Consider the following 22,934-nt stretch of genomic DNA (forward strand, 5'->3'; position numbering starts at 1 on the left):
AAGTCTTGATGCATCTCGTACAGTTACATGTCCTCATAGGACTTTTGGAATTCAGAGATCATGGTGGCTATCATGATGCAATGTACCTTCGTTGCATCGCGCTCATGAGTTTCAAAAGCGGTCATTTCAGCCGGAGTAGCGATTTCAGGGTTAATTTTCTCGAGCTTCTCATCGAGGACATACTCCTTATCCTCATAGCGAGCAATGGTGCGAATGTATCTTATCCATTTGCTAAAGTTCGTCCCATCGAAAGTGACCTTTTGACAAAGGCTCATCAATGTGAAAGAACTAGCAGCAGCGTTGTTTGCGTTCGACATCTACAAATAGAAAGGACAAAGATAGATTAGAATATGAATCCCTAATTATCACCCAATAAGAAAAATTAGGGCTAGGATCCAACAACAATATTTACATATTAGAAAAGGGACGCCGTAATCCAACATGAAAATAATATGAAGGTAAGTGAATGACGATTCACTAATTCTCCACCATAAAAACATAACTTTAAGTCCTAAATGTATTGAGAATTCCTAGGTTCGGATGAGATTCATTGAAACTATTCAATGGCATGTTTAAATCTCGATATGCCCCTCTTGTTTGTGACTGAGATACTGAGGATCACAAAGCGGGTGTGAATTACCATGCAAATTCACATGGTGCCTTCATTGTAATGATCACCTATTCGGTAAACCACACACGATCCATCGAACTATGATAAACAATGAATCACCCTTTGCCACCTTTGCTTAGAACCAATTAGTGTGCCGGTAAACCACACACGCTCCACTAACTTCTTAGCAAGGGTGCAAAGTGTAATTTCATGGGATTGCATCAATTCACTTTTCCTAAAGTAACTAAGATTGGGAAAAAAAATTTTAAATATGTAGTTACTTTGTATTTCATATTATACTTTTAATGAGAGGATGAGGTTTCCCTATCCTACCCGTTCGGCTAACGACCCTCCACTGATCAAGCAAGCGGTGGGTGTGAGTGTACACCCCTTAAGCGCCATTTTATAGGCCGCAACCTTATACACACCTTATAGATCAGCTTCGTGAATGAGGCCTACTAACGGTAAGACTAGCATTTTAGTTATACATATATATATATATATATATATATATATATATATATATATTAATGTTGTAATATTATATTAGTATAGGGTTGTATTTTAAACTTTTGAAAAATCTAGGGTTTGAAATTTAAATTGTCTAAATTAAAACTTTTAATCAAAAAACATAAATTTCAAAACTTGAGGACAAGTTTTAAACATTTAAAACATGGAGGATCAAATATCAAATAATCTTTATTAACAATTAATTCCATAATTATCCATATTTGATTTTTTTAAAGATTTCTTGCAAGATAATTACCAATTTAATCAAAATAATTAATTAATTATCACATAAGGAAATTAAATATTTTATTATTTGATAAATATCTTTAATTAGATCAAGATTATAGTCATATATATCAGAAAATCGGATTAAGATTGATCTAATATGATAAAGGCAAGTTTCCATAAGATAAATATGAAAAAATCCCGAATCTGGCCCTTCCTGACGCTCGAACTCGTCGAGTTCCCAACTGGACTCGTCGAGTCAGACCAACTCGTCGAGTTCATGACACAGAGACACAAAATTCGAATTTTGCAAACAAGATTCAAACAAACAAGCAACAATTTAATAGAAACCAATCTAGGCTCTGATACCACTGATGGGTTTTAGCCATAAGAACTTTCCTATGTGCGCATGCAAAACCCTAATGCTTGGATCTAGGCTTTCTAATTAAACATGCTTTGAATCCAAGACTTCTAACAACTAATTAAGTATAAGAACAATACAAAATCAGATCTAGAATTTTACCTTTGAATCTCTTATTTTGATCTTGTTGTCTTGGAGCTCTAGAGTCACAATTGTCACTCCTCTAATGGCTTACAAACACCAAATAGCAAAGAAGATGATTTGAGAGAGAGAGGGTAGTAGGAAATCGGTCAGGGGTTCTCTACTTTAGATGAGATGCCGATTTCCCTTGGCCATGGGGTCTATTTATACTTGTAGACTCCTTAAGGGTTTCACCTTAAACCCTAGTTGGATAATCTTTCCTTAAAGCAATCCAAATCCTTTCCTTAGATAAGCATTGGACGATTTGAGGCTATCCCTAGCCCTAGAATCCGTCCACCCTTCATCCAATAAGGATTTACAGTCTCAAGTGTAACTATCAAACAATTGACAGTTTATACCCTCTTATTTAATTAATCTCTTTAAGTCACCAAATTAATCCTAATTAATTTATGACTTATATTAATCAAATAACAATATTATTATTCCTTATATTATTGTCATAATATATTAATAATATTTATTCTCTCATAATAAATCATCCTACCAAGTTGCTATGGTGAAGGCAACCCAAAAGGACCATGCACAATCGGGTCAAAAAGTTGCCTAATATAGTTGCAGCCTTAGACACTATTCCAACACCCGCGTCCTTGAAAAGTCCTCTACTCGACGAGTCGGTGATACAACTCGTCGAGTCCCATCATCAAATTCCTAAAACTTGGAAAAAATCAAATAATACTTGGGAGAAGTGTTACATATATGATTAATAAATAGCAATAAATAATTTGTTAATATATTATGCGATTAATATATTAGTTAGAAATAGTATTACTTAATTAAAAATTAATCAAAAATTAATTAGAATTAATTGTGAGATTAATTAAAAGTGTAGGGACTTAAGCTGTAATTATTCAATAGTTGAACAAGAGAGGTTCCAAAACCTTCCATCGGTCATGGACGGTTTTTGGAAGTCTCTTAAGGGTTTTAGATTAATCATTAAAGATAACTAAGGAGTTGGATAATTACCAAATTTGAAATAATAGTATTATATTCAAATTAAGGTTTCCAACGCTCCTTGTATCAGTTATAAATAGGACCATTGGGATCCTATTCAAGTTTTCTAATTAAATAGGGTTTGCTACAAACCATTAGAGGCATTGGATTTCTAGTGCTTGCTTTCCAAGACATTTGAAGAAAGGAATCAACTTGATTATTTTCTATAATAATCAAAATGTATGTAAACCCTAATACCTTGTAATTTTCGATTATTGTAGGGTTTCTTAAGGTTCTTGATGTTCATAGACTATTGTTATCAATAGAGAAAACTTAGATCCAAATAAATTGCATGTGAACTTAAGGGTTAAGTTATTTCATTTCATGGTATGAATTATAACCTATAAAACCTATCAGATAGTACAAACATATGGAGACTTGGAAATGACCAACAAAGAATGTAAAAGTGAAGGCTAATTGAAGAAACAAAAAAGGGTATTAGAGGTGATTTTATCTTGATTTGAAAGTTTTAGGACATAATTATTCATTTTTATAAAATATACGATCTTTTTGACATTTTCCTTAGGTTAATAAACTGAGTAGGTGATTTCTCTTTTACATGGTCTTTTCTTACAAATTAAGTTGGCATGAGTAAATAAATGTGATTTTGTTCTTTCTACATATATCTAAGAGTCATTGTTATGTTACCCCACTTTATGAAACATTTTATTTACCAAGTATTAAATACCTAGCAATATAACTAAAAATTATTGTGTTTACTTTAAGGGTGCGTTTGGTACAGAGAAATGGAATTGCAACAGAGAATGGAAATGCAGAGAAAGAGAATTAAGCTAGAGAAAGGGAATTGACTCCCTTGTTTGGTAGAACTGAGAATCCACTAGAGAAATGTTTTTGATAATCATTTCTCTTGTTTGATTGTATTAAGTAATGAAATGGAAATGAGTTTTTTACCTTGTTTTTTCATTTTCAAACAACATTTTTTTTTGTAAAAATGGATTATGATTTACATCTTAATTAATCAAAATATGCATCTTTTATGATTTTAAATTTTCATTTTAACATTAATTGCTACCAAATAATTTATTTTCTAATCAATTAATATTATTTTATATACATCTTGTATTGGAAAACATATTTCTAATATAAATAAATAACTTACAAATAGATTTTAAAGAAATATGAAAATCATACTATTCAAAAACTATGTCCAACATATTATATGCAGAAAAGTAAAATTCAATATTCCTAACAACTAAAAAAAGATAACTATGTCTACTATAGAATGTGCAAATGGTCAACTTCAATATTCGTAAAAAAAAAATTTAAAAAAAAACATAACTTAAAATCGTCTAATCATGATATTAAGCCATCCGCAATAATTTCCATGTAACAAATCTTTTATTCTTCCGTCATCTTAAAAAATGATCGGGCGCGAAATTTATCTTTACTAAATATGCCAATCGCCTTAATTCACTATTTGACATTGATATTTGGCATGTGTTGTATATCTTCGATAACTTTATCTATCATATCATATGCTTCCTTATTTTCTTGTCTTCCTATATTGTATATTGTTTCAGTAAGTTTCTCACCAACCTCCTTGAAAGTATCTTTCATTTCTTTCGCTGCTTCCTTATAAGAGCTATCGGTGTCATCAAATGGAGGCCTTTTGCGTTTACTATTGACACGAGCAGTTTGTTGTGTCTCTTCAATAATATTCCAACCCTTCCACATCAACATGTGAGTTTCTTTGTGTCTCTTCAGTTACATCTTCTTCTCCAAGATCAGTAGCTCCATTACCAGTAGCTCTATCCTTACCAAAGATTTTATAGAGGTTATCGAATTGGGGAAATGGTTTATCGCGAAAACATGCAACACCTTTATGACTCTACAAGAAATATAAAAAATTAATTGGTTAGTATAATTTGACAATCTATATTAATGACGCTAAAAATACTACAAACATAATCATTATATTTTTTTTTCGAATGGCAAATTGAATTAAAAGCTAGCGAAAAACTAGCTAAACCAAAACAAAACAATTAGTTCAAGATAGGGTTTTTCAACCAATCAGTCCACTTTATGCTAGCCTTACGATTCCTATCACTATACCAATTAATAGAGAAAGAAACAATGGAATCAAACAAAACTTCCTTTTTCATCTTCTTGTTCCCAAACAGGATATCATTTCGAAACGTCCACATCACCCAAAGCAAAGTGGAGCAAACTGAATCCATAATCAACCTTTTAAACCACACGGTCGTCAACCCATCGACCCACTATAACTGCTCTTCAACACTTGAAAACGAAGGAATATGTAGGTCCACCCACTTTGCGACCTTAAGCCAAAGATGAAAATCCACTGTACAACTAAAGAACAAATGATTCACGCTTTCCCGTGCTTGTTGACACACCGAACACAACATCGAAGTAATGTCTAGCCCCATTCTATCCAAATTATCTCTCGTAGGAAGTCTATTTAGCACCACTCTCTAAATAAAAATATTAATTTTTATTGGGAGCCACGTATTCCATCTAGTCTCCACACCAACTAAAGGAAGACTAAGCCGATCTAAAAGCAGTCAAGTCTCTTTCACCAAATACGTATCTTCGTCCCCAATAACCCACCGCCAAGAATCCCTACTAGTTGAAAGGCGCACCGACTGCAACAACGTCATCAGTTGAAGAAGCTGATCAGCCAAAACCCCACCATCAAACATCCGAACCCATTAAAACCTCCAATCATCCCATCCCGATAGTCACTAACCAATGCATTAACATTACTAGCTACAACACATAAACGAAGAAATCTAGCTCTAAGAATAATGTCACCACACCAAACATCATTCCAGAAGCTAATACTTTGGCCATTCCCCACCCTCCTACATATAGATTCGAACAGAATTAAGCCTCTATAGTGCATATCCCAAACTTTATTAACAATCCCCATCCAAACTCCTTTCTTTGGTTTGGATCGAGAGGCCATGCAAAACCCTCCATCACTCCCGTAACAGCTTTTAATGAGGTCCACCCAAAGAAGATTAGAGCTATTCAAAAACCGCCAACGCCATTTATAAAGCAAGGAGTAGTTAAACGACTCCAAACTACCAATGGAAAGTCCAACATTTTTTTTTATCATTTAACACCATCTCCCATTTAACCCAATGTAAGAATCTTTGACAATCATCACCTTCCCAAAAGAATCTAGCTTTACTTCTTTCCAAATCCTTACAAACCAAATTAGGCATCCGAAACATGGAAAGAAAATAAATTCCCAAGTTGCCCAGCAATGATCTAACCAAATTTAATCTGCCTCCAATAGATAACATCTTTGATTTCCAACCCGAAAGTTTTTTACAGAACCTGGTAAAAATTGAGTCCCACGCCAACTTCCTATGCATAAGCTGGCCAACAGGAAGCCCAAGATAAGAAAAGGAATCGATTCTACACCACACCCTATACATGCAACTAATTGCGCAATATCGTCCTGCTCAACACCAACCCCGTACAATTTTGACTTATGAAGATTAATCTGAAGCCCAGACTCCATATAGAAAACCCTAAGAATTCGAATTAAATTCTTGATATTCTCGGCATCCCCTTCTCCAAGAAAGATTGCATCATCTGCTAAAACAAGTGCGAGATATGCAAGTTCTATTCTCCAATAGTAACACCTTTAAAAATCGAATTGTGAGTAGCATCTTCAATACACACATGGAAACCTTCCATAATCAGTATAAACAAAAACGGAGATAACGGATCTCCTTGACGAAGACCACGTTGCAGTTGAAACTCAGCTGTCGGATTACCATTCAGAAGGACCGAAGACCTAGTAGACTGCTGGAAACCCCTAATCCACATGCGCTATTTCTCACCAAAACCCATTACCTCCATAATCTTATCTAAATACACCCATGAGACTGAGTCATAGGCTTTTTCAAAGTCTACTTTAAATAACAACATTTTCTTTTTTTTTCAACTTGGACCATCTAACGATTTCATTAACCATAAGAGACCGGTCTAAAATTTGCCTTCCTTTTATAAAGGCAGACTGAACTGGATTGACTAAATACTCTACCACCTTAGCCAATCTATTAGCCAATAACTTTGCAACAATCTTATACTGCAACCCAATTAGACTAATCAGCCTATAATCTTTAATCTCGGTTGGATTTTCAACTTTAGGAATTAACGTAATAAAAGAAGAGTTACACCCTGGCGAAATGATACCGGTATAAAAAACTCCCTCATGAAGTCATACACATCCTTCTCAAACGGACTCCAAAATTGTTTCAAGAACCAGAATGTAAACCCGTCGGGCCCCGGAGCCCTATCACTCCCACATGACCACACCGCCTCCCTGACTTCATCATTCGAAAAATAAGCTTGTAAGGACTCCGCCTGTTCTTCATTTAGTTTTCGAAACCGAGAGCTAGGGGTACCCATCCTGACCACCTTAGAATGCTTGAATTTATTTTTGTAAAACTTTAAAAACGCCTCCTTAACTAAACTTGGATTAGTCACCCAAGTACCATCTTGAGAGATTCCTTTAATGGCCATATGTTTTCTTTGTCTTTTTAACATGCCATGAAAGAAATTTGAATTCTCGTCTCCTTCTACCTCCTATTTAACCTTAGCCTTTTGAGCATAGTCCATACTCCCCGCCTTGTCAATATCTGAAACCTGTTGAAGAATATTCTTCCTCTCGACCATGTCATCAGCCGAAACAGTCCCACTATCAATCAACTTATCAATATCAAGCAAGCGATTAATAAACTCTTTTCTTTGCTCCCCTTTCAACTTACGCATATCAGCTTGCCATTCCTTAATCTTGTCTTTAACGAGTTTGAGCTTATTCTTCAGGTGAATACACTTATTTAAAGTACAGTCTGGAACAAATTCTTTAACTAGTTGAGAAACCATCAGAAAAACCATCCATTTGAAGCCACGAATTAAAAATCTTAAACGAAATTGGACCATAATTATTATGATCTTCCTTCAAAAGTAACGGGCAATGGTTTGACCACTTCCTATCCAAAGCAATACACGAGATATCTGGAATAGCATCTAACAAACTCTCAGAAATAAGGAATCTATCCAACCGACTTAGTTTCACACTATCCTTGTCCATCCGGGTGAATTTCCTTCCCTCCATAGGAATGTCAAAAAGATTTGCCTCATAAATGAAATTATTAAAATCAGCAGTCTCGAGACAGAGAACAAAGACCCACGTCTCTCATTAGAAGATCTGACCACATTGAAATCACCAAAGACTATAAAATCACCATTTACTATGGACATATACGAGATCACATATTGCCATAGATCCCTTTTCTTTCCAACATCTTGAGGAGCATACACATTGAACATAGTACATTTAATATTTTTTCTAATCCAGCAGCCTTCAACAATCACCACATTTTCATGACAATGTATCCTCTCCTTCTTAAACACCGAAGTATCCCACACCGACAAAATACCACCTGAGCATCCCCTAGTCGTACTACAAGCAAAATCAAAAGCCGAATTACCACAAAGAGACCTTATTTTAAAAAGGTCTACCCGAGTCAAACGCGTTTCTTGAAGACCAATAAAATTCACCATGTTACTATTGCAAATCTCTTTAACCCATCTACGTTTTTAGACGTATTTAGGCCACAAACATTAAGGGATACACAATTCATAAAGACTGAAGCACTCCCATACCGACTAGACGATTTTTCAAACCCGCCTTAGCATTCTCCACGTCATAACCTAGGATTTTTCCTTTCTCAATAAACCTACTCACTTCTTCACACGAGTTAGCCCCCACCGATGGGATAGCTTTCTTCAAAATCTTTACTGATCCTATACTCCATGACTTCCTAAGATTATCCTCTGAATATTGAAAAGGCCTACGAGTTTCTTTGAAAACTTTACCCACGAAACCTGTTGGCTTCGAGATACTAGCACTACTCCTTTGATCCTCCGACTACACATTCTCCATTTTATTAAACTCAACTTGCGAAGTTGAACCATGACCAATACCCATCGATTGCACAGGAACATTGTGAGGCCTATTATTATTTCCTAGTTCATCATTACCAGCAACATTAATTTTCTCCACTTCCTATATAAAATCAGGTTCGCTATTCACTTCATTAACATTAGCATCCTCACGGTTCTGATCATGCTCCTCATTTTCTTTATCTGAATTGAAGCCAAAAGACTCATCTTCTCCTTCGTCAAACGATCCAACGAAATTATTGTCTTCCTCTACAAAACTCCCATCTTGTGCCACATCAAGTTCCCACAGTGCCACTTCTTTCACATATACCTGGTAATCTGTAGCTTCAATAGTTACCCATAACGATTCTTGAATACTTGCCATAATCCCAGTAAACACACATACTTTTCCGGTTGACATGCAATTATTCTCATCATCATCTGAAAACAGTACTGATCCCCATACCGAAGAAATCTTCTTGAAAACACATGGATTCCATGCACACATAGGCAACCCAAGAATTTCCAACCAAACAGCTCTTTGCGAGATAACAAAATCTTTAGTTATACCATGAAACTTACAAAATTATATTCTGGATACCAGCATTAGATGAAAAATTATTATAGGCTTTAGCATATTCAAATGACGCCACTACCCACAATCCACCGACATACCTGATTTTGATATTAGAAAATCCTTCCTCGGAGCATAAGTTAATTAGATTCGGAATCAAAGCAGCTTCCCTTACTTCAGCAAGCACTGTAGACTGAAACTCGGTCATACCAGTTAATTCTCTACCCCTAATTATGACCTTTCGACCCATACTAGTATCTTTATGAGTACTAGTCCCTTCCCCCACAACAACCTTGGCATAAGATTTCTATTTCTGTCCATCTCTATCTTTCAATTCACTCGTCTTCTTTTTCTGGTATTGTTTCCCATAACCTGTATCATATTTGCTTTGATTTTGTCTAGTGAACTTAGAAATCGAGGCAAAAACATGATAGTTTCCAAACCATAACTCACACAATCTCCTCTCCAATTCCTGATTGTGTTTAACCTTAATGAAACGTACAAAACCAAACCGTCTCCCCAGTCTAGAACGCTTCTGGTCAATATACACATCTACTACATTCCCAAGTTTCTCACATGCATGCCGTAATTCCCTTGGTTGTAGGTCAGGAGGGAGGTTAGCAACATAGAATGAGATAGTAACTTCACTTACTGACTCTGCATTTGATTGTTAGCCTCCGCTTCTACCATTCATTCGATCGCTCTCATTATCTGAAAAGAACCCTACTCTTCTGTCGTTCCTTCTTCCTACATTCCTCCATTGTTCCTCACGTTGTCTGGACATACTGTCAAAGCTGATAGGTTTTAGCCATAAGAACTTTCCTATGTGCGCATGCAAAACCCTAATGTTTGGATCTAGGATTTCTAATTAAACATGCTTTGAATCCAAGACTTCTAACAACTAATTAAGTATAAGAACAATACAAAATCAGATCTAGAAGTTTACCTTTGAATCTCTTGTTTTGATCTTGTTGTCTTGGAGCTCTAGAGTCACAATTGTCACTCTTCTAATGGCTTACAAACACCAAATAACAAAGAAGATGATTTGAGAGAGAGAGGGTAGTAGGAAATCGGCCAGGGGTTCTCTACTTTAGATGAGATGCCGATTTCCCTTGGCCATGGGGTCTATTTATACTTGTAGACTCCTTAAGGGTTTCACCTTAAACCCTAGTTGGATAATCCTTCCTTAAAGCAATCCAAATCCTTTCCTTAGATAAGAATTGGACGATTTAAGGCTATCCTTAGCCCTAGAATCCGTCCACCCTTCATCCAATAAGGATTTACAGTCTCAAGTGTAACTATCAAACAATTGACAGTTTATACCCTCTTATTTAATTAATCTCTTTAAGTCACCAAATTAATCCTAATTAATTTATGACTTATATTAATCAAATAACAATATTATTATTCCTTATATTATTGTCATAATATATTAATAATATTTATTCTCTCATAATAAATCATCCTACCAAGTTGCTATGGTGAAGGCAACCCAAAAGGACCATGCACAATCAGGTCAAATACTTGCCTAATATAGTTGTAGCCTTAGACACTATTCCAACAGTCTCCCACTTTGATAAGTCTAGCAATTATATGCACAAGTACAATTCGATTTGCAATCGTAGCTCTCAAAGACGCTGTCAAATTCTGATCTAATCAATCTTGTCCTTTAGATAAGGGATCGTATAGTCATCTGTTAGATATCATGCTGACAATTCTATGGAATGATTAGTCAAGCATTTAGGTTTCTCGATCTCCGATTTATTTGACATAGAACTTAATCGAACACATCAATTCAGTTCTGACCGGGCTCGGCACATAAGTCAAATCAAATCATCGAGCGGCCGAGATATCGCTTTTACCTTCTTAGGATAAAAGTTACAAATAAACTTCAACTTATATGCATTTACTTATTCATTGATCAACTATACACAACAATGCGTTTTATAAGACCGAGTTACTGATGTGTTTTCGCATCATCAATGTACAACCAATTAACAAATAACAAACCATATATCTAGGTTTTAAGACTATATGATATTATCGTCTTGCGATCACCCTTTTATATCATATTCCATAAGGTGATTCCAGCAAGCGCGGGTTTGTTCCAATGCTCAAAACTAGTTCATAAGCACTCATGAACGTCGCAACAATCTCTTGCTATGTCTAATACCATTTAGACAATCTACTCACCAATTCACGACAATCTTCATTCATACCTACTTCCAACATATGAACGATTGTGGACAATTTGAATAATTCGATTATTCTTAATAAACTCAATTATTCTGGAAGTCAAAACATGCAAAAATGAAACAATAGTTAAACAATTAACATAAGACAGTAACATTACTCAAAAATAAAACTCCTTTATTTAATCATCAAATGTTAATTACATTTATCTATTACACGTTTCTACTACTATCTAATCTATGCTAATATCATCCTTCAGCCCAATACTCCTAGCATGTTGCAAGTGCTTAACTCTAGGGGTGGGCATTTGGACCGGTGGACCGGACCGGACCGGACCATTTTTTTGGACCCCCGGGCCGGTTCTCGGTTCTAAGATTTCTCGCCGGTCCGGTCCGGTTTTTTTCCCGGTCTGGTCCGGTTTTTACCGGGTTTAGAACCGGTTGGACATGATTAAGATTTTTGTGACGTTTTTTAAACGCACATAACTCATTCGTTTTAAGTCAGATTGACCTGCGGTTTTTTCCAACATTTAGTTTATAACTTGTAGATGAATTTAGACTATAATTTTGTTTATTTTGGTATTATATTCACCGTGTTACAATCCTTCAAAGTAGAGCTATCAAAGCTGAAAAAATTCAGCTTTTCAGCAACATTTTGTAAGCTGTGACGTTTTTTAAACACCCATAACTCATTCGTTTTAAGTCGGATTGACCTCCGATTTTTTCCAACATTTACTTTACAGTTTGTAGATGAGTTTAGACTATAATTTTGTTTATTTTGGTATTATATTCACTGAGCTACAATCCTTTAAAGTAGAGCTATCAAAGTTGAAAAAATTCAGCTTTTTAGCAAGATTTTATAATCTGTGACGTTATTTAAACACCCATAACTCATTCGTTTTAAGTCGGATTGACCTACGGTTTTTTCCAACATTTAGTTTACAATTTGTAGATGAATTTAGACTATAATTTTGTTTATTTTGGTATTATATTCATTGAGTTACAATCCTTCAAAGTAGAGCTATCAAAGCTGAAATATTTCAGCTTTTTAGTATTATTTTATACTATAATTCCGAGTCCGCGTTTAGCACTTGTGGTAGAGTTGTAAGTGAGTATCAAACTAGTTTATCGACATTGATAGTTGAAGCTTTGTTATGCACCTAAGATTGGGTGATAAAGTTTACAAATCCGATAGTTGACAACGTTGGTGACATCTTGTACGATGATGATATAGCTTTGGGTAAAAAAAATTACAATCTTTATTCTTTTTTTTATACAATTATTACTTTTTATTAAATACTAACATTTTCATTTGTGTTTATATAGAGATTGCACAAGCTTTAAATATGTTACATATGGATGACAATGATATGGGGAAGAGGCCAATGGAAGATTAGATTATGAGTTTATGAAATTTGTTAGTTTGATTGATTTTAAATTTTAAACTATGGTTTTTGTTGTTACGGTAATACTTTTGTATGTTTGTCTTAAAATTGTTTAACTTTTGTTGGTGAACTTGATTTATATGTTAGTTGCTTTTATTTGGAAAATTAATTTTTGCAAATTGCAAGTTATAATATTATACATCAATGTAGATTAGTTAGGCATGAAACGAAAACATATTAATTTTGCAAGTTATAATATTATACATAAATGTAGATTACTTATTATACTCTATGCAATTAAAGTTGTACCGGTCCAAACGGGTCCAAAAACCGGAAAACCCGGACCTGGACCCGGACACGGACACGACTCATCCGGTCCGGTCCATGGTCCACAAAATTCTCCATAACCGGTCCGGTCCAAGAGCCGGTTTGGTCCGGTTCGGTCCGGGCCGGTCCAAATGCTCACCCCTACTTAACTCTACTCAGTCCCTTCGTAAGTGGATCTGCTGGGTTATCTTCTGATGATATCCTCTTCACTACGAGTTGTCCTTCTTCTACACGATGCCTAATAAAGTGATATTTTCTGTCGATATGTCTAGATCTACCATGATCCCTCGGTTCCTTGGTCAAGGCAACCGCTCCTTCATTATCACAGAAAATCTCCATGGGCTCCTTTATGGCAGGTACAACTCCAAGATCACCGATGAAGTTCTTCAGCCATATTGCCTCCTTCGACGCTTCACTCGCTACAATGTACTCTGATTCGCACGTTGAATCAGCTACGGTTTCCTGTTTGGAACTTTTCCATGTCACTGCTCCTCCATTCAGGGTAAAGACCAAGCCCGACTGCGAACGGTAGTTGTCGCTGTCAGTCTGAAAGCTGGCGTCACTATACCCTCGCACCTTCAAGTCATCACTCCCTCCGAGGACTAAGAACCATTCCTTCGTCCTCCGAAGGTACTTAAGGATATTCTTCACCGCAATCCAATGAGCTCTGCCAGGGTTCCCTTGATATCTACTAACCATGCTCAAAGCAAAGGCTACATCAGGGCAAATACAAGTCATAGCGTACATGATTGAGCCAACTGCGGAAGCGTATGGTACTCGGCTCATTTCTGCTATTTCTGCTTCGGTACTCGGACTTTGAGTCTTACTCAACTTGGCACTACTTTGTATCGGTAATTCTCCCTTATTCGAGTTTTCCATACTAAAACGTTTCAGTACCTTTTCTAAGTAAGTGTTCTGACTAAGTCCTATTAGTCTCTTACTTCTCTCTCTTACTATCCTTATTCCCAAAATGTAAGAAGCCTCTCCGAGGTCCTTCATAGTGAAGCACTTCCCGAGCCAGGACTTAACCTCCTGCAGAGTCGGGATGTCGTTTCCTATGTGTAATATGTCATCGACATATAGGACGAGAAAGCTTACTATACTCCCACTGGCTTTGACATATACACACGATTCATCTTCGCTTCGTACAAATCCAAACTCTTTGACTTTCTCATCGAAGCAAAGATTCCATCTGCGAGACGCTTGCTTAAGTCCATAAATGGACTTCTCAAGCTTACACACTCTATTCGGATGCTTCGGATCCACAAACCCCTCTGGCTGAGCCATGTAAACATCCTCAGCCAACTTCCCGTTAAGGAAAGCGGTCTTGACATCCATTTGCCAAATCTCATCATCATGAAATGCGGCAATCGCTAGCATCACTCTAATAGATTTTATCTTCATAACTGGTGAGAAGGTCTCATCATAGTCAACTCCGGGAGTTTGAGTAAAGCCCTTCGCAACCAATCGCGCTTTATATGTGTGTACGTTTCCATCCACGTCGGTCTTCTTCTTGAAGATCCATTTGCACCCAACGGTCTTACGTCCGGGCACATAATCAACCAAATTCCAAATTTGGTTATCATACATGGATTGGATCTCGCTATCCATTGCCTCTTTCCATTTCACAGACTCCGGGCCTGCCATGACTTCCTTATAGCTATTAGGTTCATCAAGGTTTATTAGTGTACCATCACTAATATACATGTCCCCTTCGGTAGTAATATGAAAACCATAAAACTGGGGTTGAACTCTAACTCTATCGGAACGTCTAAGAGGTAAGGACTCGTCAATCGGTTCAACCGGAGTTTCCTCCTCGGGTTGAGTTCCAGCGGTAGAGGTTCCTTCATCTATCGACTCTTGAATCTCTTCAAGCTCGATTTGCCTCCCACTGTCTCCTTGGCCTATGAGTTCTCGCTCTCGGAAAACCCCTCTCCTTGCAACAAAGACAATATTGTCCTTCGGTCTATAGAGGAGATATCCAAAGGATTTCTATGGGTAGCCGATGAAAATACATCGCTCACTTCGAGGTTCGAGCTTGTTGTGAGTATCTCATCTTACGAAAACCTCGCAACCCCAAACCTTGATATGTGCTAACGAGGGAGCTTTCCCTGTCCACATCTCGTGAGGTGTTTTGGCAACCTTCTTAGTAGGGACTCGGTTAAGGATATGGGCGGCAGTCTCTAAGGCATTCCCCCAAAAAGAGATAGGTAGTGAAGCACGACTCATCATAGAGCGAACCATGTCCAGCAAGGTTCGATTATGCCTTTCTGCCACACCATTCAATTGTGGTGTCCTAAGTGGCGTCAATTGTGAAACTATTCCACACTCCTTGAGATAATCGTGGAATTCAAGACTTAGGTACTCTCCTCCTCGATCGGATCAAAGCATCTTGATTTTCCTGCCCAATTGATTCTCCACTTCATTCTTGAACTCTTTGAACTTTTCAAAAGTTTCTGACTTTTGCTTGATTAAATAGATATACCCATATCTACTATAGTCATCGGTAAAAGTCACGTAGAAGCGGTTCCCATCCTTCGTGGTTGATCTAAACGGTCCACATACATCGGTATGTATTAGGTCCAATAGACCCTCACCCCTTCCGCAAGTACTTGTGAAGGGTGACTTAGTCATCTTTTCAAGTAAACAAGACTCGCACGTGTCATCTTCCCTAAGGTCGAATGACTCCAACACTCCATCCTTTTGGAGTTGGGCTATGTGTTTCTTGTTGACATGTCCAAGACGACAATGCCACAAGGATGCTCTATCCATACTATTGGAAGAATCTATGTTCAAAACATCGTTTCCTAAGTTATCAACAATCATAACAGTTTCATATATTCCATTACATGGTATAGCTTCAAAATAAAAGACACCATTTAGATAAGCTAAAATAGAACCATTCTCATTATTAAAAGAAAATCTAAAACCTTGTCTAAACAAACCATGAAATGAAATGATGTTTCTAGCCATTTCTGGCGAATAGCAACAATTGTTCAAATCTAAACTTAAACTATCCCTAAGCACTAACGAATACACTCCAATCTTGGTCACAGGCGTAGATCTTCTGTTCCCCATGATTAGATTTATTCTTCCAGCCTCCACATCCCTACTTCTTTTTAGTCCTTGCACATTAGAACAAATGTGGTAACCACAACCGGTATCAAGAACCCAAGAAATAGCATGAGATGAATCGTTAGATTTGATTGTGTATATACCTGCGAAAGACGGCTCGATCTTTCCTTCCTTGATGGCTTGCAGGTACTCTGGGTAGCTTCTCTTCCAATGTCCTATCTTGTGGCAGTGGTGGCACTCTGACTCCTTTGGGTTAGGGCAGGGCTTAGCAGGATCAACCTTGGTCCCACTAGAAGAGGCACCATCTCGGGCTTTAACCTTACGATAGTTCTTAGACGAAGCCTTCCTCTTCTTTCCCTTTCCTTGTCCAATAGCCAAGACAGGAGCAGCGGGCGGATTGGGAGTTGGTGCAACAGACTTGTCCTTGAAGTTGCTCTCAGCGACCCTCAAGAGACCTTGGAGTTTGCTTAGGGTGACCTCCTCTTTGTTTATGCGATAGATCATCCTAAATTGATTGTAGCTCTAAGGCAAAGAGTGAATCACCATGTCGATCGCCAAGTCTTCCCCAAAGTCAACATTTAACTTGCGAAGGCGGTCGACATACCTTTGCATCTTTTTCAGGTGCACGGTAACAGACTCTTCATGACCCATCTTAGCGGAAATCATGTTAGTGAAAATCTCATAACGCTCTTGTCTCACGTTTTGGTGGTATCTCTCCAATAAGTCTTGATGCATCTCGTACGGGTACATGTCCTCATAGGACTTTTGGAATTCGGAGTTCATAGTGGCTATCATGATGCAATGTACCTTCGTTGCATCTCGCTCATGAGTTTCAAAAGCGGTCATTTCAGCCGGAGTAGCGATTTCAGGGTTAATTTTCTCGATCTTCTCATCGAGGACATACTCCTTATCCTCATAGCGAGCAATGGTGTGAATGTATCTTATCCATTCGCTAAAGTTCGTCCCAACGAAAGTGACCTTTTGACAAAGGCTCATCAATGTGAAAGAACTAACAGCAACGTTGTTTGCGTTCGACATCTACAAATAGAAAGGACAAAGATAGATTAGAATATGAATCCCTAATTATCACCCAATAAGAAAAATTAGGGCTAGGATTCAACAACAATATTTACATATTAGAAAAGGGATGCCGTAATCCAACATGCAAATAATATGAAGGTAAGTGAATGACGATTCACTAATTCTCCACCATAAAAACATAACTTTAAGTCCTAAATGTATTGAGAATTCCTAGGTTCGGATGAGATTCATTGAAACTATTCAATGGCATGTTTAAATCCCGATATGCCCCTCTTGTTTGTGACTGGGATACCGAGGATCACAAAGCGGGTGTGAATTACCATGCAAATTCACATGGTTCCTTCATTGTAACGATCACCTATTCGATGTGCCGGTAAACCACACACGCTCCATTGAACTATGATAAACAATGAATCACCGTTTGCCACCTTTGCTTAGAACCAATTAGTGTGCCGGTAAACCACACAAACTCCACTAACTTATTAGCAAGGGTGCAAAGTGTAATTTCATGGGATTGCATCAATTCACTTTTCCTAAAGTAACTAAGATTGGGAAATTTTTTTAAAAATATGTAGTTACTTTGTATTTCATATTATACTTTTAATGAGAGGATGAGGTTGCCCTATCCTAACCGTTCGGCTAACGACCCTCCACCGATCAAGCAAGCGGTGGGTGTGAGTGTACACCCATTAAGCGCCATTTTATAGGTCGCAACCTTATACCCACCTTATAGATCGGCTTTGTGAATGAGGCCTACTAATGGTAAGACTTGCATTTTAGTTATACATATATATATATATATATATATATATATATATATATATATATATATATATATATATATATATATATATTTATACACACACACACACACATATATATATATATATATATATATATATATTAATCTTGTAATATTATATTAGTATAGGGTTGTATTTTAAACTTTTAAAAAATCTAGGGTTTGAAATTTAAATTGTCTAAATTAAAACTTTTAATCACAAAACATAAATTTCAAAACTTGAGGACAAGTTTTAAACATTTAAAACATGGAGGATCAAATATCAAATAATATTTATTAACAATTAATTCCATAATTATCCATATTTGATTTATTTAAAGATTTCTTGCATGATAATTACCAATTTAATCAAAATAATTAATTAATTATCACATAAGGAACTTAAATATTTTATTGGTTGATAAATATCTTTAATTAGATCAAGATTATAGTCATATATATCAGAAAATCGGATTAAGATTGATCTAATATGATAAAGGCAAGTTTCCATAAGATAAATATGAAAAAATCCCGAATCTGGCCCTTCCTGACGCTCGAACTCGTCGAGTTCCCAACTGGACTCGTCTAGTCAGGCCAACTCGTCAAGTCCACCATGGGACTCGTCGAGTTCTTGACATAGAGACACAAAATTCGAATTTTGCAAACAAGATTCAAACAAACAAGCAACAATTTAATAAAAACCAATCTAGGCTCTGATACCACTGATGGGTTTTAGCCATAAGAACTTTCCTATGTGCGCATGCAAAACCCTAATGCTTGGATCTAGGCTTTCTAATTAAACATGCTTTGAATCCAAGACTTCTAACAACTAATTAAGTATAAGAACAATACAAAATCAGATCTAGAAGTTTACCTTTGAATCTCTTGTTTTGATCTTGTTGTCTTGGAGCTCTAGAGCCACAATTGTCACTCCTCTAATGGCTTACAAACACCAAATAGCAAAGAAGATGATTTGAGAGAGAGAGAGAGGGTAGTAGGAAATCGGCCAGGGGTTCTCTACTTTAGATGAGATGCCGATTTCCCTTGGCCATGGGGTCTATTTATACTTGTAGACTCCTTAAGGGTTTCACCTTAAACCCTAGTTGGATAATCTTTCCTTAAAGCAATCCAAATCCTTTCCTTAGATAAGCATTGGACGATTTGAGGCTATCCCTAGCCCAAGAATCCGTCCACCCTTCATCCAATAAGGATTTACAGTCTCAAGTGTAACTATCAAACAATTGACAGTTTATACCCTCTTATTTAATTAATCTCTTTAAGTCACCAAATTAATCCTAATTAATTTATGACTTATATTAATCAAATAACAATATTATTATTCCTTATATTATTCTCATAATATATTAATTATATTTATTCTCTCATAATAAATCATCCTACCAAGTTGCTATGGTGAAGGCAACCCAAAAGGACCATGCACAATCGGGTCAAATACTTGCCTAATATAGTTGCAACCTTAGACATTATTCCAACTAAAGCTTCATTCACAACTACTTAGATAACCGTATAAAACCCCACCCCCACCCCAGCAGACTCCCCACGTCGAACCATATTAGAATCGACTTGAAAATCCACCAAAAATCAAAAGTCAACGCCGGAAAACTTCAAACGCCGTCTTTTTAAACATAATCATTATATTACCTTTATGTACTCATCCCAAACTTCAGCATCGGCTGTAACACAACATTTATCCATATCTCAGCCGAATCCACTCGTGTTTGTTCCATATACCATATCATGTACGATGTTGAAATGGTTTTTCCATGTCATCATCCTCGATTTAATATGAGGCTCTGCTTTCAAACCCGATTTAGGAAGACTTACATCTAGTAATTGTTGCACCGCTTTCAAATAACCAGGTTTGAATCCGTTGTCAGTACCACTATCCTTTTCGGATACATGTAACTCCAACAATGCTTCAATCAATTTTGCATCTTCTTCACTAGTCCATGTGTGTTTGTTTTGCCCTGCCATGGCTACAAAAAAATTTACAGTAAATGCTTGAAATAGTAATTTAACCATTAAACATAATATGATCACACCAAATAATGAATACAAAAGACAACAATCCTAACAAAAAATTGATGTCATTTGCCATATATGTATTATTATTGAATGAAATATGAAAAGTTGAAAACCTAAATTACTTATAGGTATTCGTATAAAAATGCACATATAAATTTGAAAATTAATGCATATTAAAACACCTTTGACCTATGTCGAAATCATTGTAATTCCAAATTATTGCAATATTAAAACAACCATGTGAAATCTTATGTACCATAAAAAAGTATCTACGCAAACCATTAACAAAAAAGTATTCCTATGAGCAATGGCTTTTTCAAAAAAGCAAACTGGAAACCAAATAAAAAAACGTTGGCGTCAACCAAATAAAAATACACACGAGTAATTGTATGGATGAAAAAGAAATAAAAAAAAATCGCCTTCAATCGAGCAATAGTAGAAATAGAAGTAGCGTTTGATCGACAAGAATTTGACGTGATTCGAATGTGATACCCTATTGACGCATAGAAGCGTGAGATCAATTCTCCCCCGATTTAGGAAGACTTACATCTAGTAATTGTTGCACCGCTTTCAAATAACCAGGTTTGAATCCGTTGTCAGTACCACTATCCTTTTCGGATACATGTAACTCCAACAATGCTTCAATCAATTTTGCATCTTCTTCAGTAGTCCATGTGTGTTTGTTTTGCCCTGCCATGCCTACAAAAAAATTTACAGTAGATGCTTGAAATAGTAATTCAACCATTAAACATAATATTATCACACCAAATAATGAATACAAAAGACAACAATCCTAACAAAAAATTGATGTCATTTGCCATATATGTATTATTATTGAATGAAATATGAAAAGTTGAAAACCTAAATTACTTATAGGTATTCGTATAAAAATGCACATATAAATTTGAAAATTAATGCATATTAAAACACCTTTGACCTATGTCGAAATCATTGTAATTCCAAATTATTGCAATATTAAAACAACCATGTGAAATCTTATGTACCATAAAAAAGTATCTACGCAAACCATTAACAAAAAAGTATTCCTATAAGCAATGACTTTTTCAAAAAAGCAAATTGGAAACCAAATAAAAAAACGTTGGCGTCAACCAAATAAAAATACACACGAGTAATTGTATGGATGAAAAAGAAATAAAAAAAAAATCGCCTTCAATCGAGCCATAGTAGAAATAGAAGTAGCGTTTGATCGACAAGAATTTGACGTGATTCGAATGTGATACTATTGACGCTTCGTGAGACCAATTCCCCCCCCTCCCCACCCCATCTTTTTTTTTTAATTTTATTTCCCAAGAACTGTTTCTTCCATTTTCTTTATAAAATATTGAGAATTAATTAGGTGGAAACGGAATTAAATTATTTCTCATTCTGTCCTTTTTAAGTACTAACCAAACAAGAGAAGTGAAATACATTCCATTTCTCTACCCCTAATTCTCTATACCAAACACCCCCTAATCTTTATTTTAACGGACAAAATAGTTATACATATGTTTTTCACTTTAATATCAAAATCTTATTTGTGGATAATGCAAACGTAGATTTAAGGATAATTATATGGCTTAATTTGTTAGTGAAAGACATATGTAACATTCTTCACTCAATTTTGTTGGTCACCCGACAAAAGTGCACGAGTCATGGATACGGACAATTTTTGTAGAGAAAATCTAATTGAAAAAAAAAACGGTGTCGATTTTAATCAAAAAATAAGGTAGTATTGAAATTGAAAATAAATTGAAAATTTAGTGTCAAAATCGAGAAAAAAAAATATAAAACTTAGTCCCTTTTTGTGCTATTTTTTTTTTCCGAGTTTGACACATCATAACGACATCAGTGTCACATAACCGAATAGTGTCATGATAATCTGTCACGTCATCAGATGTAACCGGGTAAAAAATGAGTGACAAATCTAATCTATTCATTCCATCAATAAACCAGATAGGATTTGAATAATCGACCTTAAGAATAAATGTCAACATCTGATATCGTCGGGTTAGAAACCCTTCAACAACATTGCAACAAATAAAAAAACATAATGTTAAATTCCAAAAAAGTCCAAATTGAAAACAATGACTTTTGTGTAATTTACCATAAATTTTAACATCATTCATCATTAATTAGTTCACAATATATGTCGTTGAGAAAAAAAAATCACTATGTATTTATGCTAAGGAATTATGGATATATACTTATAGTCATATTGTTAAATTCTATCTGTACTATCCATGTTTTCTTGTTATCACTATTACTAAATAGTATATGCACAATTGAAGATCCTATGTAAGAAGTGTTGGTCCATGTAGCTTTTTTTGTCTTCCTTTAGCATGTATAGGGGAGAGGAGACATGGTCCATGGGCATTGTTTGCTAACATCTTTAAGTTCCCTTTTCCTTTTTGACCAAATACATGCTTCTTTCCATAGCAAAAAAACAACAAGTTATGGACCAATTGTAAGACAAATAACTTAGAGACTTGTGGGGCTCACTTTTGTCATCCATAAGCATGTAGGGAGTGTAAGAAGGAAACATGGCTTCCATCCGTTTTTGGATATGTTTTTTAAAAGTAACTATTTAATAATAAAATCAGATATTCAGTTATAGCAAAAAAATAGTGTTAAAACATATGTATATTGCTTAAAAGTTTCTAATAATTGCTT

General features: G+C 35.9%; 1 pseudogene; it reads right to left on the reverse strand.

Annotated features, from left to right (window-relative positions):
* Nucleotides 1–4,566: 4,566 nt before the first annotated feature.
* Nucleotides 4,567–20,961, reverse strand: LOC145060416 (uncharacterized; annotated as a pseudogene).
* Nucleotides 20,962–22,934: the final 1,973 nt, after the last annotated feature.

Source organism: Lactuca serriola, chromosome 6, assembly GCF_051521515.1.
Source record: "Lactuca serriola cultivar US96UC23 chromosome 6, Lser_US96UC23_V15, whole genome shotgun sequence".
NCBI lineage: Eukaryota > Viridiplantae > Streptophyta > Magnoliopsida > Asterales > Asteraceae > Lactuca > Lactuca serriola.